The sequence below is a fragment of the Pongo pygmaeus genome, chromosome X (assembly GCF_028885625.2).
Source record: "Pongo pygmaeus isolate AG05252 chromosome X, NHGRI_mPonPyg2-v2.0_pri, whole genome shotgun sequence".
In the NCBI taxonomy this organism is placed as follows: domain Eukaryota; kingdom Metazoa; phylum Chordata; class Mammalia; order Primates; family Hominidae; genus Pongo; species Pongo pygmaeus.
This window is the reverse complement of record NC_072396.2, coordinates 19,366,620-19,391,461: the sequence shown is the minus strand read 5'-3', so window position 1 is coordinate 19,391,461 and position 24,842 is coordinate 19,366,620. Positions and strand designations below refer to the sequence as shown.

Genomic DNA, 24,842 nt, shown 5'->3' with positions numbered 1-24,842 from the left:
AGTTTGAGACCAGCCTGGGCAACATAATGAGACCCCATCTCTACAAAAAAGTTAACAAATAAAAATTAGCCAGGTGTGGTGGTGCACACCTGTAGTCCCAGCTACTTGAGACTCTGAGGTGGGAGGATAGCTTGAGCCTGGGAGGTTGAGGCCGCAATGAGCCATGATTTGCGCCACTGCATTCCAGCTTGGGTGACAGAGTGAGACACTGACTCAAAAATAAGTAAATAAATAAATAAGAGGTTGACCGGAAGAAAAAACAGGCACAGAGGCATCGAGTTTGCAATGATCATTATCACTTTCCCCCCCAAATCTAGAAGAACTACAGAGTGGACACCTTTGTCCTGGGGCCTCTGCTGAACTATTTCTGCGGGTCTGTTCCTTGGCTTCCCCCAAGGGCATCCTTGCGGTTGGTGCCTCTCCTGCGTGGGGAAGACACATGGAGGGGGTGCCGCTGCTGCTGTGGGCATGAGGCTTAGAGGCTGCCAGGGCCAGCATTTCATTCTCACGGGGACCCCGCAGCACCTCGGGATTATGCCTCGACCCTCCCCGAGACAAAACTGACAGAAGAGGAATTCACATGGGGCAGGATTCGCCTGAAGGCCAAAGGACTGGGGGCACAGCCACAGAGAGCTGGTGAAATGTCATTCAGGGGTCTCTCAAAGTCAAGGCCCACTCTAATAGCTGCCAGCCATCCCCTAGGCCAGGCTGAGGTCACAAGGAGTTGGCTGCCTCTTGTTGCTCTGACAGGGTAGAGAGTGAGGGGGTAACAGGCAGTGAGGGAACAGTTGGTGGGGACCACACAGTCTAGTCCACTTCCTGGGAGGGATATAGAGGTGGGAACAGGAACCCCCAAAAGAGCCCAGACACCAGCCTGGGTGGAAACTGAAGGGCACACAGGGTGCCAGCCCAACCTAATGAGACCTAGACAAGAGGGGTGGAGGTCACCCAAAGGCCACAGGTGTCTCTGGGTGAGCAGTAGTATTCGGTGGTTAAGAGCTCTGATCCTGGTACCAGAGTCTAGGCTTCCATCCCTGCTCCTTCCCCAGTGTGCTGGGTGGCCTTGGGCAGGTCACATAACCATTTTGGGCTCCGGTTTCCTCAGTCAGTGCACTGAACACATATTTAGTGAGCACCTACTACATGCCAGGCACTGATTTAGACACATGGGAGAATCCATGAACAAAACAGTGATTCCTCCCATCTCAGAGCCTAAGTTCAGGCAGAGACAGACGATAAGCAACGACCTTAACAAATCGGGATGTTATGCAGCCAATTCCACAGTGAGGCCAGCTCGGGCCTCAAAGAAAGATTGGAGTGAGGGAGTCAGGCAGCAGTATTTAATAGGCTGCTGAGGCTAGGGCTTGTCAAGAAGAAAAGATCTGAGCAAAGACTGGAAAGGGCTGAGAGAAAGGGCTGCATGGCCATTGGGGGAGAGCACTCATAGCAGAGGCAGAGTGGGCCCAGGTGCGGTGACACACACCTGTGGTCCCAACTACTCAAGAGGCTGAGGAGGGAGGATCACTTGAGCCCAGGAGGTGGAGGCTGCAGTGAGCTGGGATGAAGCCACTGCACTCCAGCCTGGGCGACAGATGGACAGTGCCTCCCTGAGTACTAATGGGCACTCCTGGTCTCAAAGACTGACCCACCCTATCAGGGCCCTGGACCTTGGTGACCTTTGGCTTCCTGACCCAGAGTCTCCCCAGGATCCAAGTGTCTCCTTGGACTTGGATGTCCTGTCTCTTAAAAAAAGTGGCTCACACCTGTAATCCCAGCACTTTGGGAGGCTGAGGCAGGCAGATCACCTGAGGTCAGGAGTTCAAGACCAGCCTGGCCAACATGGCGAAACCCTGTCTCTACTAAAAATACAGAAAATTAGCTGGGTGTGGTGGCGCATGCCTGTAATCCCAGCTACTCAGGAAGCTGAGGCAGGAGAAGCCCTTGAACCCCGGAGACGGAGGTTGTAGTGAGCTAAAATTGCACCACTGCACTCCAGCCTAGGTGACCGAGTGAGACTCCACCTAAAAAAAAAAAAAAAAAAAAAGAAAAGGAGGAGGAAGTCCTGCCACCACATGAATGCACCTGGAGGGCATTATGCTAAGTGAAATAAGCCAGACACAGACAAATATCACGTGATCCTCCTTATATGTGGAATCTAAAGCCCAGCTCACAGTAATAGGAAGTAGAAGGTAGTTACCAGGGGAACTGGGGAGATGTTGGTCAGTGGGTGCAGACCTCAGCTATGAGCTGAGGAAGAGCTGGGGAGGGAGCGCAGTGCGGTGGTCATTGCCACTCAAGCACTGTCCACACAGTGCTGCGTGCATGGAGCGCAGTTGCTGAGGGGTCTGTACTGTACAAGCCAAAGGAATGAGAAAAGCTTGGTGTTCATTGCTGGGAACGCCAGGCCACCTGTTCCAAATCCAAGGAGACACTGGGATCCTGAATAGGCTCTGGGTCGGGATGTCAAAGGCCACCAAGGTCCAGAGCCTTGCCAAGGTGGGTCACTCTTCGTGACCGGGAGTGCCCGTTAGCACATGTGGAGGCACTGCCTCATCTGCCACAACACCTAGTGGCTCTCTCTGATGTCTCATTGATGACCTGTGAGCTGTTTCCTCCTACATGGACCCTGGGAAAGCAAAGAATCACAAGCAGCAACGCCCTGGAAGGACCAAGGAAGACACAGCCATTGCGGTACTTCCAAGTGGGACCTTGCCTGTTCTCCCTCCTCAGGGACCTCCCACCCCTCCTAGTGGGGCTGGGCTCTACGACCTCCACCACTCACTCCACTCAGAGGACCCTCTCTCCATCAGAAAGTGGCAGCAGCTGTGTCCAAGGTCACCAACCCCCAAACTCTGGCTCCTCGCAGTGTCTGTTCAGAATCCCAAATCTCTCAGCAGTCATTTAAGCTCTGCAGTTTTTCCGAACACTTTCAGAAGTTAGAGAACAACTTCTTCCCTTTGGCCATTAAAATGTAAGCAATTGACCTGGCACCGTGGCTCGTGCCTGTAATCCCAGCAATCTGGGAAGCTGAGGCAGGAAGATCACGTGAGCCCAGGAGTTTGAGACCAGCTTGAGCAACATAGTGAGACCCCCATCTCTACCAAAAATTTAAGAATTAGCTGGGTGTGGTGGCACGCACCCGTAGTCCCAGCTGCTCAGGCGGCTGGGGCAAGAGGATGGCGTGAACCCCGGAGTTTGAGACCAGCCTGGGCAACATGGCAAGACTGTCTTTAAAAAAAAAAAAAAAAAAAAAAAAAAGTAAGTGACTCTACTGTGAGTGGCAAAACAGTTAAACTTCAAATATCAAAATTCAACTTCCTTCAAGTGATCTTCTCTTTAGGTGTCTGACAATGTTCTTTGGAAATTCAGGTTGAAATACAGTGACTTCTAGGGCAAAGAAAACAAGCAGAACATCCATTCCCCATATCCTAGGCACACTCATCCCTCACACGCCATTTGTTCCTCACGCCACCTTTCTGAGAGAAGGCATTATCACCCCCTTCTGGGGACAGGGAAACTGAGGCTTAGAGATGTTCAGAAGCTGGTCTGGATTCCAGCGCCTGTATAGAAGTGTCAGAGATGGGGCCGGGTGCAGTAGGTCACACCTGTAAACCCAGCACTTTGGGAGGCCGAGGCAGGCAGATCACTTGAGGTCAGGAGTTCGAGACTAGCCTGGCCAACATAGTAAAACCCCATCTCTACTAAAAACACAAAAATTAAGTGGGCATGATGGCACGTGCCTGTAGTCCCAGCTACTCAGGAGGCTGAGGCAGGAGAATCTCTTGAACTCGGGGGGTGGGGGGTAGAGACTGCAGTGAGAAGAGAGTGCATCACTGCACTCCAGCCTGGCCAACAGAGAAAGACTGTCGGGATAGGGAAGGAAAAGGGAAGGGAAGGGAGAGAAAGAGAAAGAAGTGGCAGAGCTGCAATTCAAAGCCAAGCCTTGCCCTTTAAAACTATACACCTTCTTCCAGGGTTGGAGGCCAAAGGATTCCTCCTTTCCACCACTCCTCCTGGAGGAACGTGTGTCAGTACCCAAAAGCATGCCTGCAAGGTGGAGAGACAGGGAGAGGTTCGCGTGGCACCCAGGTGAGCCCCCTAATTCATGTCATTTTTCTGCACTGAGTCTTGATGATTTCCCCAAGCACAGCCCAACTGAGGCTGAACCTCCTGGGCCCACATGGCCTCCTCAGCCTGGCTCTGGGAGGAGGTAGCTGAGCTGCATCTTCCCATCTGCTAGGTGTCAGGTTTTGCAGGACACCAGGCCTGAAGCCGTCCCTGGCCGTCCTCTCCCAGTCGCCCACCCCACACCATTACCCAGCTTCCCAGGAGGCGACAAATCCCTTGTCTGTTCCCCAGCAATGTACCCCGACCCCAAGCCCCTCCTGCCCCCAGCAGATCCCATTCTCAGAGCACAAGGCATCCTTGGCCTTCAGCACTGAATGCTCACAAGCTTATGTGATCAGTGTGCACACCAGCACCAGCAGCTTGCCAGGGCCAGGCATGTTGTACAAGTGAAATGCCAAGAGTGTGCTCCAGGGAGCAGCCTGGAAGGAAGCAAGAGTGACAGGGGAAGGAGCTGAGCAGGGTGTGGCATCAGGTGGAACCCAGCCAGCCTGACGCCACAGGGGGCTCTGGAGTGAGCACTGCAAGATAAAGGCAGCCTCTGCCATCAGTGCCAGTGACTGCTGGCTGCTCGCGGGTGGCAATGGGGGCAGTTGAGGGGGATGCGGATGGGACACAAGCTCTTAGGCAAGCACCTCCATCAGCCCAGGGCAATGCACCAGGAAAGGGGGTCGCTGTGCGTTGCTGGCACCCAACATTCCTAGAAGCTGGAGGATGAGTGCACCGGCCAATATAGGGGATACAGCGGGGCCAACAGCTTCCACTACGACGAGATACCGCTTCCTGTGCTACGTGCTTCACATACATTCACTCTCATCTTTGCTATGGTCCCGGGATGTGGTTGTGGTTACAATAAATGGAGGCTCCGAATGCCCAAGTCATTTGTCCAGAGTCTCCCATGCCCTTGATGGCAGAGGGGCATCTGAAGTCAGGTTGTACGACTTCAAAGTCCATGTACGGTTGCCAGAGTTGACAACTAAAAATACAAAACGCCGGCCGGGCGCGGTGGCTCAGGCCTGTAATCCCAGCACTTTGGGAGGCCGAGGTGGGGGTGGATCACTTAAGGTTAGGAGTTCGAGACCAGCCTGGCCAACATGGTGAAACTTTGCCTCTACTAAAAAATACAAAAATTAGCCGGGCATGGTGGCACATGCCTGTAATCCCCGCTACTCAGGAGGCTGAGGCAGGAGAATCACTTGAACCTGGGAGGCGAAGGTTGCAGTGAGCCAAGATCACGCCACTGCACTACAGTCTGGGCAACAAAGTGAGACTCTGCCTCGAAAAAAAACACAAAAAAACACCCAGTTATATTTGGATTTAAGGCCCAGTGCACTGGCTCACACCTGTAATCCCAGCACTTTGGGAGATCTAACATGGCGAAACCCCATCTCTACCTAAAAATACAAAAATTAGGCAGGCATGGTGATGCACGCCTGTAGTCCCAGCTACTTGGAGGCTGAGGCAGGAAAATCGCTTGAACCCAGGAGGCAGAGGTTGCAGTGAGCCGAGATGGTGCCATTGTACTCCAGCCTGGGTGACAGAGTGAGACTCTGTCTCAAAAAATAAATTTGGGTTTCAGGTAAATAAGGAATCTGGTTTTAGCACAAGCAGGTCCCGGACAATATTTGGGACATGCGCAAATGAAACTATTATGCATGGCTTATGTGACATGCAAATTAACGGGGCGGCCTGTATTTTAGCTGACAACACTAAAGCCCACAGTAGTGGGCTGCCCTCTTCCACTCTCGTTACTCAAGCAAACAGGGCCGGGGTGCGGGGGGCGTGGAAAGAGCACATGGCACCAGATACTGGGGGACAGCATTCTGTTACATTGAAATGCACACAAATGCTTTCGTGCTTTGCAGAGGGAGGGGACCTACAGTTTTTGTCTGATAACGAGGATATAATTGTGGCCACATCACCACGTTTGAAATTATCCCCTTTAAATGCGGTACCTCTGGGGGGGTTCTCACTGAAAGCACAAAGCGATGAGAAGTGGGACATTTTCTGTCCGGTGTTATCGGGTCCCCGCGGGAACGCCCCCGAGCTCGGCAGGCAGCCCCGGGTTTCCCTCCACCCTCGCGTGAGGGAGCTGTGACTGGATCCTCTCTCTCAATCGATCACTCTAGGCGCCCACACTCGGCGCTGACAAACCTCAACTCTGCAGGAGCCCCTGCACGGAGGGGAAGCCCAGGAAGCACAATCCCCCCCATCCCCGGGGGCTTGAGCTGTACCCCAGAGCTCCAACTTATTTGAGGACTCTGCCTCCCCGCCCAGCTGAGGTCCCAAGAGCTGTCCACTGTGCACGATGTGACACATAGCACCTGCAGAAAACCATTTCCAGTGCCTGCTCCCACTCTCGCACTGGGAGGCGTTTCACCAGGCGCAGCGCTGGGGGTAGTGAGGGATGGGGTGAGCTTCGGAGGCTCCCCGAGGCAGCAGTAAATCTAGGCTATAATTAAATCAGACTGTGAACATATTGTTCACGGAAACCTTAGCAGAACATGAGTCATGTTGCTTGAGTGAATCACAGCCTCAGAGTTTCCATTTATAATTGCTTTATTTGGGGCCTTTATACTTCAGCTCAGGATTCTGGCCCATGCCCCCGTTATTCTCCCTCTTGGGGAAAGCCTGAGGACTGGACATGGCTAAGGGTGCACCGGGCCGGCCAGGAAAAAGAGCAAACGCCAGGAGAATCCTCTCCCCAGCCCCAGGGGCACCTCCCTCCTGCAGATGCCCCCAGGGCCACGTGGACAAGCGCAGGGGAAATGGAGGGGACATCGGGCCATTTCGACTCTTGCTAGTTTCTGAAATTTTAAGTAAAATTTGATGAGAGGGAAGAGGTTGAAAGCTCAGGTTAGAATGAAGTTTCATGATTTCTGTGCTGCTTTAGGTTAAATCGGCTACCAGGACAGAGCAGACAGCACACAGTAGTGCCCACACATAGGCCCTGGGGCCTGACTGGGCTCTGCCCCACCGCGTACCCGCTGCACAATGTTGACAAGTGGCTTCACCTGTGTTTCTTCCTGTGTAAAATAGGAGTGATAATAACAGTAACCTCATAGGCTGGTTGTGAAGATTAATGAGTTAATATGGGTGAAGCCCTTAGAATACCAATGGGCTTGGTAGAAGTGCTAGTGTGTGAGTTTTCATCACCATCACCACCATCGTCATCATCTCAGACCACCCGCGGCATCGCTGAGCACTGAGGGACAGGGCCTCACGTGCTTCACACACAACCCACAGGCAGCAAGCAGCACAGGCGGAGGCAGAACTCACAGGATGGGGGTGCTACCTGGGCCTTCCCCGCATTCTGTCCGTCACTTTTGTTGTAGGCGAGGAAATGCAAGACCCAGCTCACACACATTAGCGGTGAGCCCAAGCAGACAGAGCTGAGCCTCCTGACCCCACCCAGCACGCTTTCGTGTGTTCCCAGGTGTTCCTACTGCAACCACGTGCTTGGAGCGGGGAGCAGGTTTCTCCCTTTAGGAGATTTGCAGGGTGGGGTCTGTAGCGCTGGTAGGCAGTGGGAGACTGACACTTTGAGCCACACCCAGGGCTGTGTAGTCAGGGTCCCCACAACCAGAGCGCCAGCACCCTCATCACTCAGTGCACACGTTCAGGATGCAGCAAGTTCCAATGTTGTCACCTCATTTGGAACCTCACCACAATCTTTGGAGGCCAGCTGGGGGCGGGGGGTGTGGACGAGGTGCCCCTGCTGCGGATCCTCTGAGAGCTTTGTAATGAAGAATGATTTCACCCACTCAGACCCAACATGTAAGTGGCCCCAGGGATCCCCAGCATTTTTCCTGCAGGGATCTTTTTATCACCCCACTTTCCCTGCTTTGAACGAGTTTATCTCCCAAGCTGCGAGTGATAAGTAAATTAATTTGTTCTCCTATAATTTATTAATTGGCGATGAACATAATGGCCAAATGAAGTTTCTGTTCAGCATGGGAGAAAGGGTGCTCCCAAGCCAAGGAGCTGGGATTCCTGCCAAGAGCAAAGAAATGTGACATTTTCCTTGGCCCGAGATATCTTATTAGGAGCTCCAAGTACATTCTCCGGAAGGCTTTCTAAAATGACAACACCAGATAGGTTCCTGTTAGGATGGCTGTCCTCCCCACAGGCCCAGGGACCCCAGGAAGGGAGTCATCAGGGTCTGCGATCCCGCTATGGCAGTCCAGCCCTTCTAGGTCAATGACTGGGTAAGGGCCTGTATTAGTCTGTTCTCACACTGCTAATAAAGAACTAGCTAAGACTGGGTAATTTATAAAGGAAAGAGGTCTAATGGACTCACAGTTCCACGTGGCTGGGGAGGCCTCACAATCATGGCAGAAGATGAAGGAAAAGCAAAAAGGCATCTTACACGGTAGCAAGCAAGAGTGCGTGTGCAGGAGAACGCCCCTTTATCAAACCATCAGATCTCGCGACACTTATTCACTATCACGAGAACAGCACAGGAAAGACTCGCCCCCATGATTCAATTACCTCCCCCTAGGTCCCTCCCACAACACATGGGAATTGTGGGAGCTACAATTCAGGATGAAATTTGTGCCCAGATAGAGTGATAACCCTGACCCTAAGCTGGGCTGAGCATGAGCCATGTTTTTCAGTTAGAAATGCTTGGTTTGGGGCTGGGTGTGGTGGCTCATGCCTGTAATCCCAGCACTTTGGGAGGCAGAGGCAGGCAGACCACCTGAGGTCAGGAGTTCAAGACCAGCCTGGCCAACAAGGCAAAACCCTGTCTCTACTAAAAATACAAAAATTAGCCAGGTATAGTGGCGCACATCTGTAATCTCAGCTACTCTGGAGGCTGACACAGGAGAATCACTTGAACCCGGGAAGTGGAGGTTGCAGTGAGCCGAGATTGCACTACTGCACTCCAGCCTAGGCAACAGAGCGAGACTTTGTCTCAAAAAAAGAAAGAAAAAAAAAGGAAATTTTTGCTTTTGCTCCAAAGCCCTGGTATTGTGGAAAGACCACTTGAGTTACAGTCAAAAGGACACCAACTTGTCTTTCAATTCCATGAATGTATCTGTTACTTTATCACTTAAAATCTCACATAAAGGCTTTTTTTAAAAGCCCATATACCTATAAGTCACATTAAAAGTCTGACAACAGTAGGTATTCACAAAGGGGAAAATCGAATGAGCGGCAATTTAACTAGAAAAAACAGAGGAAAACAAACAACAGTTTAATAGAGTAAGATGAATAAAATGGCTCCCCCCTCCCCCTCTCCCCCTCTCCCCCTCCCTTGTCTCCCTCTCCTTCTTTTTTCGGTCTCCCTCTGTTGCCCAAGCTGGACTGTACTGCCGTGATCTCGGCTCGCTGCAACCTCCCTGCCTCGGGCTCCTGTGATTCTCCTGCCTCGGCCTGCCAGGTGCCTGGGATTGCAGGCGCGCGCTGCCACGTCTGAATGGTTTTTGTATTTTTGGTGGAGACGGGGTTTCGCCGTGTTGACCGGGCTGGTCTCCAGCTCCTGGCCTCGAGTGATCTGCATGCCTCAGCCTCCCGAGGTGCTGGGATTGCAGACGGAGTCTCGCTCACTCAATGCTCAATGGTGCTCAGGCTGGAGGGCAGTGGCGTGATCTCGGCTCGCTACAACCTCCACCTACCAGCCTCCTGCCTTGGCCTCTTAAAGTGCTAAGATTACAGCCTCTGCCCCGCCGCCACCCCGTCTAGGAAGTGAGGAGCGTCTCTGCCTGGCCGCCCATCGTCTGGGATGTGAGGAGCCCCTCTGCCCGGCCGCCCCATCTGGGAAGTGAGGAGCGCCTCTGCCCGGCCGCCATCCCCTTTAGGAAGTGAGGAACGTCTCTGCCCGGCCGCCCATCGTCTGGGATGTGAGGAGCGCCTCTGCCCGGCTGCCCATCGTCTGGGATGTGAGGAGCGCCTCTGCCCAGTCGTCCAACATCTGGGAAGTGAGGAGTGCCTCTGCCTGGCCGCCACCCCGTCTGGGAGGAAGTGAGGAGCGCCTCTGCCTGGCTGCCCCATCTGGGAAGTGAGGAGCGCCTCTGCCCAGCCGCCACACCGTCTGGGAAGTGAGGAGCGCCTCTGCCCGGCCGCCCCGTCTGGGAAGTGAGGAGCGCCTCTGCCCGGCTGCCCTGTCTGGGAGGTGTACCCAACAGCTCCGAAGAGACAGCGACCATCGGGAGCGGGCCATGAGGACGATGGCGGTTTTGTTGAAAAGAAGGGGGGGAAGTGTGGGGAAAGGAAGGAGAGATCAGATCATTGCTGTGTCTGTGTAGAAAGAGGTGGGCATAGGAGACTCCATTTTGTTCTGACTAGGAGAAATTCTTCTGCCTTAGGATGCTGTTGATCTATGGCCTTTCCCCCAGCCCCCTGCTCTCTGAAACATGTGCTGTGTCAACTCAGGGTTAAATGGAAAAAAAAAGATGAATAAAATGAAATCAAGTATATCAGTCAACTTACCAGAGGTGATTAAACTGAATTCACTCAAGAAAAGACAGAGACTATCAGAGTTAAAAGTAAAAATCCAGGTATATGCTGCTCACAGGGAAAATGCAAAAATAAAATGAGAGAGAAAAATTGAAAACAATATGCCAAAAAGATATCAGAAAAATGGCAATAAGAAGAAAGCAGGAAGAGCAGAGGTACGGAGAAAGTTGAAGTTCAAAACCCTAAACAGGATGAAGAAGAACTTGTGTATAATAAGAATGTACAATTAAGAATATACAACATTCATAAACTTATGTGCACTAAATAACGTACACACTAAAATCATAAAATGAAAAAATACAGAAATACAAACAGAATAAAAATATAGTTTTTTTTTTCAAGATGCAGTCTCCATCTGTCGCCCAGGCTGGAGTGCAGTGGTGCAATCTCGGCTCACTGCAACCTCTGCCTCCCAGGTTCAAGCAATTCTCTTGCCTCAGCCTCCCGAGTAGCTGGGACTACCAGCGCCCGCCACCATGCCCAGCTAATTATTGTATTTTTAGTAGAGATGGGGTTTCGCCGTGTTAGCCAGGCTGGTCTCGAACTCCTGACCTCAAGTGATCTGCCTGCCTTGGCCTCCCAAAGTGCTGGGATTATAAGTGTGAGCCATCGCGCCTGACCAAAATACAGTTTTAGTAGGTTGTTTCAATTCACTTCTTTCAGAACTGAATATACCTGATAAGCAAAAAAGTCAGTAAGGGCATAGACAAAGTGACTGATACAACCAACAATTTAGTGTAACAAGTACATAGAGATCCTTACATTCTTCAAACAGAAAACATACATTTTGTTTATATGTCCATGAAACATTTACAGAAATAGATTAGGTACATGGCCACAGGGAAAATCTTATTAAAATTTTAAGGAATAATAAAAGAGTGAAAATTTGAAATTTGAAATATTTTAAATGTGGAAAATAAGAAACACTCCTGGAAACTCCTTAGAATAAAGAGGAAATTAGGCCGGGCACGGTGGCTCACGCCTGTAATCCCAGCACTTTGGAAGGCTGAGTGGTTGGATCACAAGATCAGGAGATCGAGACCATCCTGGCTAACACGGTGAAACCCCATCTCTACTAAAAATACAACAAATTAGCCAGGCCTGGCGGCGTGCGCCTGTAGTCCCAGCTACTTGGGAGGCTGAGGCAGGAGAATGGCATGAACCCAGGAGGTGGAGCTTGCAGTGAGCTGAGATGGCGCCACTGCACTCCAGCCTGGGCCAGAGGGCGAGACTCCGTCTCAAAAAAGAAAAAAAAAAAAGAAGAATAAAGAGGAAATTAAAAGGGAAATTACTGTCTAGAAACTAATGAAAAGAACACTTCACACTAAAACTGACCACACAGTGAAAGCAAGGCTTAAAGGAAAATGTATAGCCTTAAATGCCTTCATTATTTTTAAAAATTTCTAAAAATTAATAACCTATACCAATCATAAGAAATTAGGGGAAAAAAACAGCAAAATAATAAACCAGCAGAAATCAGAAGAGAATTTGTACAGATAAAAGCTGAAACAAGTGAAATAGAAAACAAATACCCTCCCCGCAAATATCTCAAAGGATAAATAAATGTAAAACTGGTACTTAGAAAAGACTAAGGAGGCCGGGCGCCATGGCTCATGCCTGTAATCCCAGCACTTTGGGAGGCCGAGGCGGGCGATCACCTGAGGTCGGGAGTTCGAGACCAGCCTGACCAACATGGAGAAACCCCTTCTGTACTAAAAATACAAAAAAAGTAGCTGGGCGTGTTGGCACATGCCTGTAATCCCAGCTACTCGGGAGGCTGAGCCAGGCTGAGGCAGGAGAATTGCTTGAACCTGGGAGGCGGAGGTTGCAGTGAGCCGAGATCGCGCCATTGCACTCCAGCCTGGGCAACAAGAGTAAAACTCTGTCTCAAAAAAAAAAAAAAAAAGAAAAAGAAAAAGAAAAGACTAACGATAGAGACAAATCTCTTATAAGCCAGATCAAGAAAAAAAGAAAGCAGAAGTTCACAAGAGGAGGAGTCAGAAAGGTGACATAACTAGAAATTTAAAAAAATCTTAAGAAGCAGTAACAAGTAAATTTGAAAAATTTAGAGGAAATGGATGATTTCATTGCAAAATTGAAGTTACCAAAATAGACCAATTACTGAAACAGAGCAATTATCACAGAAGAGATTGGGAAGGGGAGTAGCAATCCACTGTGAAACAGGCACCAGGACCGCATCACCCATGGCTGAGTTTTATCTAACCTTTAGTGGACAAATGAGTCTAATGGTATTTGTACCCACTTCTCTCAAAATGAATGTGTACACTGATAACCTGTGGCTCTTGTTAAAATGCAGATTCAGATGCAATAGAGCTGGGGTGGGGCCCTAAACTCTGCATTTCTAGCAAGCTCCAGGTGAGGCAGATATTGTTGGTTCCTGGACCACACGTTGAGTAGCAACAATTTAAACTATTTCAGAAAGTAGGAAAAAAAGATAAAAAGTTCACCAGTTTATTTTACAAAGCCAACGTTACTTAAATACCAAAATCAGACAATGGTAATTCCAACAATAACAGATCCTCAGCTTCAACTTAATGTATAAATATAGATGCAAAGTCTAAATAAAATATTAGCAAACAGACTTTGGCATTGAACAACAGAATTAGAAAGTTCTTCAATACGAAGAAACCTAGCAATATGACTCTTTCATCAATGAACTAAAGGAGAAAACTGCCAACCTAAAAGGAAGAAGCTGAGGCACATTTTTTAATACTTCTTTTATTCGTTTTGGAAATGGGGTCTCACTATATTGCCCAGGTTGGTCTCAAACTCCTGGGCTCAAGTGATCCTCCCGCCTCAGCCTCCCAAAGTGTTGAGATTATAGGCGTGAGCCAATGCGCCCAGCATCTGAGGCAAAATTCATCTGAGTAGAGTTTATTTGGGCCAAGTATAAGGACTGCAACCCAGGAATGTAGACAAAAAGAGTGAAACTCTATAAAATATTTAAAGAGGTTTGTTCTGAGCCAAATATGAGTGGCCATGGCCTGAGGCACAGTCTCAAGAAGTCCTGAGAACATGTGCCCAAGGTGGTTGGGTTACAGCTTAGTTTTATACGTTTTAGGGAGACATAAGACATGAACCAATACATGTGAGATATACATTGGTTGGCTCTGGAAGGGTAGGACAACTCAAAGTGGGGGGCTTTCAAGTCACAGGTGGATTCAAAGATTTTCTGATTGGCAATTGGTTGAAAGAGTTAAATTATTATCTAAAGCCCTGGTATCAACAGAAAGGAGTGTCTGGGTTAAGATAAGGGGTTGTGGAGACCAAGGTTGCTAGGAAGTGTCACAGATGAATGCCCTTAGAGACAATAGATGGCAAATGTTTCCTATTCAGACTTTTAAAAGGTGCCAGACTCTCAGTTTATCTCTTCAGGATTGGGAGGGTCTGGAAGGGGAAGATCTAGTTATATTAATGGAGATTCTTTACAGATGCAAACTTTCCCCCACCAAAGATGGCTTTGCAGGGCCATTTCAAAATACGGCCAAAAAACACATATTTTGGGGTAAGATATTTTGATTTTTTTTTTATGAAAACGATGTATTTGGGCACAAAAATGCAATACAGTTAGAAACCATATTCTATCAATTATGACATTCTGTAATCTAAGAACACAGAAAAGTTTGTTATTAAGAAATGCCAAGAGAAAAAAGAACTCTGTAAAGTCCTATTCAATTTACTTTGTTAGGGAAAAGACTGTTTATTTGGCTCTTGTCACAGTTCCATCATGTCTACTCTTCTTGTAAGTTCAGCTTCAATGTTATCTAATTCCTGCTTTGCTTCTTCAATTTTCACTTGAGCAACGATGGATTCGGCATTAAGTCTAACTAGGACTCCAATTTTTTCTTCAAAGGTATAGTCTGTTGTTTTAATTTTGCCAGTTTCTCTGACAGTGCTACTAGGGACTGATGAGACAGAGAAGCATCCATGCCTCTGGCTGAAAGTTGGTCCCTCTGCAGCCTTGATTCCAAATCTGAATTCCACTGACTTTGGTTTTAGAAAGTCCATGTTCTGATGACGATTATCAACTTTGGCCCTTTCTGTAGACAGATGCAACTCTGCTTTCTGGAGATCCTCTTGTAGACATTTTTCTAATACTAAAGTTGCAGTTAGATTTTTTTTCAAATTTTTCCAGTTCAATCTTGATTTCTTCACTTTTGGATCTGGTACGAAAGAGGTAAGAGGTCAAATCATTCACTACAGGGATAAAACTAGTTAGTGAGGCATCCTTTGTTTCAAGGGCCACCGCACTGCCAACCAAAGCATTCAGATACCTGGAACCAGTGCTAGAGAGATTGGCAGGGAAAAAAATTCACACTCTCCATGAGAAGGTCTTGGAGATACTTGGCTTCTGACTTGTATTCACTTGCTTTCTGCTTCAAGTCCTCTATTACCTGGTAGACATCCCTGTCCTGGACCCTGTTGCGTTCTGAAAGGTGATGTAAAATCTCTGTGGTCCGTGGGTTCACCTCATACTGTGGAATGGGATGATCTCCAAATATATATATAATATGTATTTTTATTATTTATTTATTTATTTATTTTGAGACAGAGTCTCACTCTGTTGCCCAGGCTGGAGTGCAGTGGCGCCATCTCAGCTCACTGCAACCTGCATCTCCCGGGTTCAAGCGATTCTCCTGCCTCGGCCTCCCGAGTAGCTGGGACTACAGGTGCCCCCCACCATGCCTGGCTAATTTTTGTATTTTTATTAGAGATGGAGTTTCACCATATTGGCCAGGCTGGTCTCAAACTCCTGACCTTGTGATCTGCCTGCCTCGGCCTCCCAAAGTGCTGGGATTACAGGCATGAGCCACCGAGCCCGGCCCAAATATTTTTTCTAACCACACAGCAATGTTTCTCTCTCCTCCAGCAGCTCCATAGCTGCCGCTTCCGCCACTTCACTAGCAATATTTTGATTTTCTTCTCTGTCCAGTGGTGTTACGCCAGTCAGGTTGGAAAGTAACACATTATATAGAGTTAAATAAAATTCACCTGATAAGATGTTATGGTTTGTGATGTTATATGGTTTGTGATGTTATGGCGTAACTTCCCAGGTCCCTTAGATAGGAATTTGGGCAAGAGGGAAAAAAGGTCAGAGATTAGTCCTCAAGAGAACAGATTCAAGTTGCCCTGAATATACACTCTGGATTAGTGGCAGTTACAAGTGGATTTTTTTTTTTTTTTTTGAGACGGAGTCTCGCTCATCGCCCAGGCTGGAGTGCAGTGGCACGATCTCCACTCACTGCAAGCTCCGCCTCCCTGGTTCACGCCATTCTCCTGCCTCAGCCTCCCCAGTAGCTGGGACTACAGGCACCCGCCACCGCACCCGGCTAATTTTTTTGTATTTTTAGTAGAGACGGGGTTTCACCGTGTTAGCCAGGATGGATGGTTTCGATCTCCTGACCTCGTGATCCGACCACCTCGGCCTCCCAAAGTGCTGGGATTACAGGCGTGAGCCACCGCCCAGGCCTACAAGTGGATTTTTAAAGGAAAGGAAGAGGAAGTTCCTGAGTTGTTTACCAAGAATTTACATTAAAATAACAAACTACTGACAGGCTACATACAGGGTTCTTTGTATTACAAATCCTAGGCCAGGAGGTAGCTCATGCCTGTAATCCCAACAGTTTGGGAAGCCAAGGCAGGTGAATCACTTGAGCCCAGGAGTTCAACATCAGCCTGGGCAACATAGGGAGACCCCTGTCTCTACAAAAAATAAAAAAATTAGCTGGGCATGGTCATGTCCGCTTGTGGTCCCAGCTACTCGGGAGGCTGAGGCAGGAGGATCGCTTGAGCCTGAGCGGTAGAGGCTGCAGTGAGCTGAAATCAAGCCACTGCATTCCAGCCTGGGTGAAAGAGAGAGACCCTATCTCGAAAAAACAAACAAACAAACCCAAATTCTAGGAACAAGAAGGCAAAGGGTGAGACAGCTGGTTGGGAACAAAATGACTTTAAACAATTGCCCCCAGGCATGGGGAGAGGGGGAGCAGGGAGGAATGAAAGTCCCATATTCATGTCTTTCTGGGCCTGCAGACCTCACATAGCCCAGACTGTTCTATTTTTCTTTTCTCAAAACCACATAATCATATTAATAGGTACTAAAAGCAACCATTCCTAATCAAAACTTAAACAGGGCTAGATGGAAACTATGTAAACAAAACTAAGGATATTTACTAAAAACCAACAACAAGTGTTATTTTAAATGTCAAAACACTGGAAATATTTAATTAAAATCAAGAACAAGATTCTTGATGCTTACTAACATTATTATTTAACATGGTTTTAAGGCAGTGATTCTCAACTCCAGATGCCCATTAGAATCATTCTGGGAAGCTTTTAAATATATGTATATATACACCAATTAAATCTCTGAGCCTAAGGGCCTGCGTGCCATAGGAGGTTTTTTTTGTTTTTGTTTTTGTTTTTTCAGAGCTTCCTGGCTGATGCTAATGTGTAGCCCAGAATGAGAACCAGTCTTGGAGGCTTCAGCAAATGCAACAGAAAAAGAAAATAAAGCAGCAGGCATCCTCACTGGGGAAGAAAGAGGGTTGTTAGATAAAATACAGAACACCCAGGTAAATTTGAATTTCAAATGTATCATGAATCGCTTTTTAATATAAGTATGTGCCATACAGTACTTGGGACTTACTTATACTAAAAAATTATTCCTTATTTTTCTGAGATTCATATTTAGCTGGGCATTCTGTATTTTTGTTTGCTAAAGCTGGCAACCCTAAAAGAAGAGATATAAATGAATTCTATTTGCTGATGCTATAATTGTCTACCTTGAAAACCCAAGAGACCCCGTTACTGGCAGTGAATCCATATGGTTCTGCAGCAATCTCAATTCTTGGCTCCTGGGAAGAAAGAACTCAACTGAGGGGCATAAGGCAGAAAAAGGGACCAAGGCAAGTTTCAGAGCAGGAGTGAAAATTTATTAAAAAGCTTTAGAGGCCGGGCACGGTGGCTCACGCCTGTAATCCCAGCACTTTGGGAGGCCGAGACGGGCGGATCACGAGGTCAGGAGATCGAGACCATCCTGGCTAACACAGTGAAACCCCGTCTCTACTAAAAACACACAAAAAATTAGCCGGGCATAGTGGCGGGCGCCTGTAGTCCCAGCTACTCGGGAGGCTGAGGCAGGAGAATGGCGTGAACCCGGGAGGCGGAGCTTGCAGTGAGCCGAGATAGCGCCACTGCAGTCCAGCCTGGGCGACAGAGCGAGACTCCGTCTCAAAAAAAAAAAAAAAAAAAAAATCTTTAGAGCCAGCTGGGCTCAGTGGCTCACGCCTGTAATCCCAGCACTTTGGGAGGCCAAGGTGGGCAGATCATTTGAGTCCAGGATTTTGAGAGCAGCTTGGGCAACATGGCAAAACCCTGTCTCCACAAAAATACAAAAACTAGCTGGGTGTGGTGGTGTGTGCCCGTAATCTCAGCTACTGGGAAGGTTGAGGCACAAGAATTGCTTGAACCCGGGGGGCAGAGGCTGCAATGAGCTGAGATTGCGCCAGTGCACTCCAACCTGGGCGACAGAGTGAGACCCTGTCTCAATAATAATAATAAAAGCTTTAGGGCAGGAATGAAAAGAAAGTAAAGTACTTGGAAGAGGGCCAAGGGGGCATCTTGGAGGTCAAGTGCCTCATTTCACTTTGGACTTGGGGTTGTATATGCTGGCCTACTTCCCGCATCTTGCATCCTTTTTCCCTTGATTCTTCCCTTAGGGGAGCTGCCCACATGCGCGGTGGCCTGCCAGCAATTGGGAGGTGAGCATGCGCAGTGTGTTTTCTGGAGGTGTACGCATGCTCACCTGAGGCGTTCTTCCCTTTACCAATAGAATGCCCCCAGAAGGTCATATACCACTTAAACTCCTCCATTTTGCCCCTTAATGCACATGCTCCAGCCTACTCGCCCAATTCCTGAGCTCTTACTGGGAAACCGCTGATCATCAGTTTCAGGTGTTTTCATCTATTGGGAAACTGCTTTTCCCTGGTGCTGGCTGTGACCAATTATTATTTTAGAGAGACAGTTAACCGACTGACCATGACCTGATGGTCACCTCACATCTGACATTCCTGGTGGTGGTTGGCAGGGAAGGGGAGGGGTGCTATCCTGTCCTGTTTAATGTCTGACTAGCTACCTACTGTAACAATTCTATTAAAAAACTTTTAGAGTAACAATATTTGGTAAGGAGACTGGATACGAGATACATTACAACAGTAAATAGGCTTTTTTGAATAAGTACCTATGAGGCCATAGGGACAGGACTTGGCCCATGCCCACTAATGTATTTTTCCATTCATACTGACCAGACCTTGCAAGCTGTTTGAAGAAACTAAGATAAACAGCAACCCCCAATAAATCTTACTCAAGGCACCATACTCGCTGATCGCAGGACCTCGAAAAACTAAAATAAGCAATATCCCAACATAAATCTCACTCAAAGGAGTTAACCCTATCACCCACATGTGCACAAGACCAGACCGATCTTTACTAAACTTCCCGCCCAAGGAGGGGCTTATCTGCCATTTTCTGCTCATGTGATGTATGTGTTAGCATAACCCCTTACTACGCCTGTGCTTCTTGAATTCCACCCTGCACATGTAGACACTCCCCTAACCTCATGAATTAAGTATGTCACCCTCCTTAAGACACCGCAGTGCACTCCCCTCAGAGGCAGCTGGAGAATTTTTTTCTCCTGCACTGTCTCCCTTATGCCCAACCTTTCTGGGCATGTCTTAATCAACCTTATCTGGAAAAAGCTTGCCTGGCCTCATGTCTTTTCTTTCTTTCTTTTCTTTCTCTTTTTTTTCTTCTTTTCTTTTCTTTACTTTTCTTTTTCTTTCTTTCTCTCTCTCCTCTCTTTCCTCAAGACAGAGTCTCGCACTGTCACCCAGGCTGGAGTGCAGTGGTGTGATCTCGGCTTACTGCAAACTCCACCTCCCGGGTTCAAACGATTCTTCTGTCTCAGCCTCCCGGGTAGCTGGGATTATAGGCATGTGCTACCATGCCCAGCTAATTTTTGTATTTTTAGCAGAGACGGGGTTTCACCATGTTGGCCAGACTGGTCTCGAACTCCTGACCTCACGTGATCTGCCCGCCTTGGCCTTCCAAAGTGCTGGGATTACAGGCATGAGCCTCCATGCCCATACAGGAAAGGAGACTTTATTTCTTATAAAGGGTTATATAGCCTGCAGGCTGGCTATCCCACAGGCTGCGAAGTGTAGCCTCCAGCAGACACTTCGAGGGAGTGGGGAACAAAGATTTATGCTGAACGGGTTACATCCCATGTTCACTTTGGGGTAGAGACTTAATATTTAAATGGATAACGATTAGGCCCTATCAAAGCTGTAGTGATGGCTGGTAGAACAGAGGGTTGGGGGGTCACTTAGTGTTTGGTGGTGAGTGAGCTGCAATTGCATCAACATTGCTTATCTCAAAACCAGTGCTTGTTTAGTTGCTAGAATAAAAGGGAAAAGAAAAATCCTTGTGGCAATTAGAACATAGTTGATTCCTTTTTTTTTTTGAGACTGAGTTTCACTCTTGTTGCCCAGGCTGGAGTGCAATGGCTTGATCTCGGCTCACTGCAACCTCCGCCTCCCGGGTTCAAGAGATTCTCCTGCCTCAGCCTCCCGGTAGCTGGGATTACAGGCACCCACCACGACACCCAGCTAACTTTTTTGTATTTTTAGTAGAGATGGGGTTTCTCCATGTTGGTCAGGCTGGTCTCAAACTCCCAAACTCGGCCGGGTGCAGTGGCTCACGCCTGTAATCCCAGCACTTTGGGAGGCCGAGGCGGGTGGATCACGAGGTCAGGAGATCGAGACCATCCTGGCTAACACGGTGAAACCCCGTCTCTATTAAAAATACAAAAAATTAGCCGGGCGTGGCGGCATGTGCCTGTAGTCCCAGCTACTCGGGAGGCTGAGGCAGGAGAATGGCGTGAACCCGGGAGGCGGAGCTTGCAGTGAGCCGAGATCGCGCCACTGCACTCCGGCCTGGGGGAGCAGAGCAAGACTCCGTCTCAAAAAAAAAAAAAACTAACTCCCAACCTCAGGTGATCCACCTGCCTCGGCCTTCCAAAGTGCTGGGATTACAGGTGTGAGCCACCACGCCCGGCCCATAGTTGATTCTTTAAGTGTAGGAGCGTGTAACTTAACCCTTGCCTGGCGTGGCTTTAGGTCTTGTTTATAATTTGGTATCTTATTGCCACAGAGAGTCCCTTCCATCAGTCTTATGATCTCTATTTCAGCATTAATTCTGGTTAGTTGTTGTGTCTAAACTGCAGAGGGAGATGGTATAACGAGATGTTTCCAACCTCCCATCTCTCATGGCAGAGAACACAGTTTTTAAGGTCTTTCTGGGGTGCCCTTGGCCAAGAGGGGTTCCACTCAGTTGGTTAGTGGGGGTGTGGATTTTATTTTGAGTTCTCAGTGGCAAAAGGTAACATGAACAAAGTCAATAGACAAACAATAGATGTGGACAAAAATGTATAATAAAGGGTTAATTTCTTTTTTTTTTTTTTTTTTTTTTTGAGATAGAGTCTCATTCTGTCGCCCAGGCTGGACTGCAGTGGCACAATCTTGGCTCACTGCAATCTCCACCTCCCAGGTTCAAGCGATTCTCCTGCCTCAGCCTCCTGAGTAACTGGGATTACAAGCGCACACCACCACGCCCAGCTAATTTTTGTATTTTTAGTAGAGAAGGGGTTTCACCATGTTGGCCAGAATGGTCTCGATCTCCTGACCTCGTGACCCCCCACCTCAGCCTCCCGAAGTGCTGGGATTACAGGTATGAGCCGCTGTGCCTGGCCTAAAGGGTTAATTTCTACAGTATACAAAAATGAGAAAAAGACGTATAGACCGAAAGAAAAAAATGAGCAAAAAATATGAAGAACAAGTCCAAACACCTGAAAAGGTGCTTAAATTGTCTAGTGGTCAGGGAATATATCATGCTAATATCATTTTATACTCATGAGATTCACAAAACACAGAAAGATCTCTAACATCCAATGCTGGCAGAGATGAGGGAAAGGGGAATTTTCAGGTGTTGCTGACAGTAATGGCATTGTCACAGGGTTTTGTTTTGTTTTGTTTTAAAAACAAGCAACAGCGTTTACTTTTAAAAGGCAATTACTATACTAACTAGCAATTTGACTTCCTGCAATCTGTCTGATATGGTTTGGCTATGTCCCCACCCAAATCTCATCTTGAATTGTAGCTCCCACAATTCTCACATGTTGTAGGAGGGACCTAGTGGGAGGAATTGAATCATGGGGGCGGGTCTTTCCATGCTGTTCTTGTGGAAGTGAACAAGTCTCACGAGATCTGATGGTTTGATAAAGGGGAGTCTCCCCGCACAAGTTCTCTTGTCTGCCGCCATGTGAAATGTGCCTTTTACCTTCTGCCATGATTGTGAGGCCTCCCCAGTCACGTGGAACTGTGAGTCCATTAAACCTCTTTTTCCTTATAAGTTACCCAGTCTTGGGTATGTTTTTATCAGCAGCATGAAAACGGACTAATACATTGTTCCATTAGTAAAGATAGATTAGTATCTCTACATAGGGACATATATACAATATTTATTGCAGCTTTGCTTTAGTGGTCAAGAACAGGAAACAAAGTAAACACCTAATAAAAGTAAGATGGCTGAATAAAGGGTGGTCCTCCATAGCAAGGAATATTATACAGCCATTAAAAAGAATCAATTAATGAACAAAAATGTTCATGGCAGCACTGGCCATAATAACCCCAATGCCTATTAGAAGGAGAATAGATCGATAAGTTCTGGTATAGTCACACAATGGGATAGTATACCGCAACGAGAACGAACAAGCCACAACTACATGCAACAACATTACAAATGTCAAGAATATAATGTGCAAAAAAGTATGTACTGAACGTTTCTTTTACATAAGGCACAAAACAGACTAAAGAAATCGATGCTGTTACAAGTCAGGAGGATGGCTACCCTTGGGGAGGTGGGAGGTCAAGGGGAGGAGGTATGTTGGGAGAGGTAGCAGTTCTTGGGCACCGGTAATATTTTATGTCTTGATCTGGGTGCTGGTTACGTGGGTGTATTCACTGTGGAAACTCATCAAGCAGTACATTCATGATTTGTGTATTCAGAAATACTGGACTTAAAATTGTAATAACTTGCAGGGATTTCAACTAGGTATTGATTGTTGGTTAAGAAAAACAGAACGTGGAAAATCATGTATAATATAATCCCATTTTCGGCCGGGCGCGGTGGCTCACACTTGTAATCCCATCACTTTGGGAGGCCAAGGCGGGCAGATCACGAGGTCAGGAGATCGAGACCATCCTGGCTAACATGGTGAAACCCCGTCTCTACTAAAAAAATACAAAAAATTAGCTGGGTGTGGTGGTGGGCACCTGTAGTCCCAGCTACTGGGGAGGCTGAGGCAGGAGAATGGCGTGAACCTGGGAGGCAGTGCTTGCAGTGAGCTGAGATGGCGCCACTGCACTCCAGCCTGGGCGACAGAGTGAGACTCCATCTCAAAAAAAAATATATATATATATATAATCCCATTTTCATACAGCATACAACAATAAAACCACCCTGATTACGTATTCCTGGGGGTGTAAATACATGTATATATGAGGATATATGTGAGTCTCTATAGATTTATATGCAGACAGATAAAAATATGGAAGGCTGGCTAGGCGCAGTGGCTCACGCCTGTAAGGAGGCCATGAGAGGCCAAGGCAGGTGGATCACCTGAGGTCAGGAGTGCAAGACCAGCCTGGCCAACATGGCAAAACCCCATCTCTACTAAAAATGCAAAAATTAGCTAGAGGTGGTGGTAGGCGCCTGTAATCGCAGCTACTTGGGAGGCTGAGGCAGGAGAATTGCTTGAACCTGGGAGGCAGAGGTTGCAGTGAGCTGAGATCAAGCCATTGCACTCCAACCTGGGCGACAGAGCAAGACTATGTCTCAAAAAAAAAAAAAAAAAAAAAAAAGGAAGGCCATATAGCAGGTTAAAATGGCTTCCCTCAGTGAGGGAGAAGGGGATGAGGGCCATGCTGATGTTGGGGGAGGAAAGGGAAAAAGGAAAATAATATGCCCTTGTTTAAAAATGACAACAACAACAACAACAACAACAAAGTATAGGCCAGGTGTGGTGGCACGTGCCTGTAATCCCAGCTACTTGGGAGGCTAAGGCAGGAGGATCACTTGAGTCCAGGAGTTCAAGGCCAGCCTGGGCAACATAGCCAGACCCCACCTCAAAAAATACATATATGATCCCATCTATGTAAAAAAGATACAGAAATTTAGAAATAAGTCCTACTAAGGTTTAAAAATTGAGACCCAGGAAATGATTTATGTTGCATAACTCAAGCACATGGCATATTATGAACATTCGGTCATTGTCTGGGAAAAAATATGAAGCCTAAAGATTATTAACAAACAGCAAAGAATACAAAAAATCTACTTATCAACTGCTAGCAATATGGTGGACTCAGACAACCTGAAAATTCTTTTACTATAATCACTTAGAAATACTGGGTAAAATGTAACATAACTATTTTAAATGTAGAGCTAGGCCCACAAATAATAAAATCAAATCCCTGGGTGCCAGAAACAAAGAAGGAAATGAAAAAGCAGAAGGGTGAGTGCCTGAGTTAATGGGGAACAACTGTCTGCAGAGCCTGGGGGTTTGGGAATGAATGCCCACACAGGGGCAGGAAATGAGGCTTTGGGGCTCTGGGAGCTAGGGAATTGCCCAGAGAGCTTTGCTTACAGCTGAGACCCTCAAATAACTATTCTATAAATGAAAGGATTTAAAAACAAGAGGGACCACAGGACACAGGGCTTTTGGTGGGAAAAAAATAAAAGCTCTCTGAGAAATCAAAACCACAAGACCACAATTCACATTGCTTTTACTCTACCCACATAGTTCAGAAACTCCAGACTAAAAAGTACCGTGAGAATTATTCATCAAGCAGTGATACTCCTGGGGCACAAGGCAGAAGCAAACAAAAAACTTCTTTGAATTGAAGCTCCCACATCCCAAATATCATGGAATGTTCACACACACAAAAATAAACTCTGCTAATGATGAGTTCACAGTAAAATATTACAAAGCCCATTGGTGACTAATCCAACTCAATCAACAGTCTGCACATAGTACAAACATACAATTATACCCCCACCAACTCCAAATGCACACAGATAACCAGAAGGAGATTATTTTAAAAATACATATAAAGTAACTGAAG

General features: G+C 47.4%; 1 pseudogene; it reads right to left on the bottom strand.

The window, feature by feature from the left end:
* Nucleotides 1-14,319: 14,319 nt before the first annotated feature.
* LOC129025438 (HAUS augmin-like complex subunit 1) lies at nt 14,320-18,476 on the bottom strand (annotated as a pseudogene).
* Nucleotides 18,477-24,842: the final 6,366 nt, after the last annotated feature.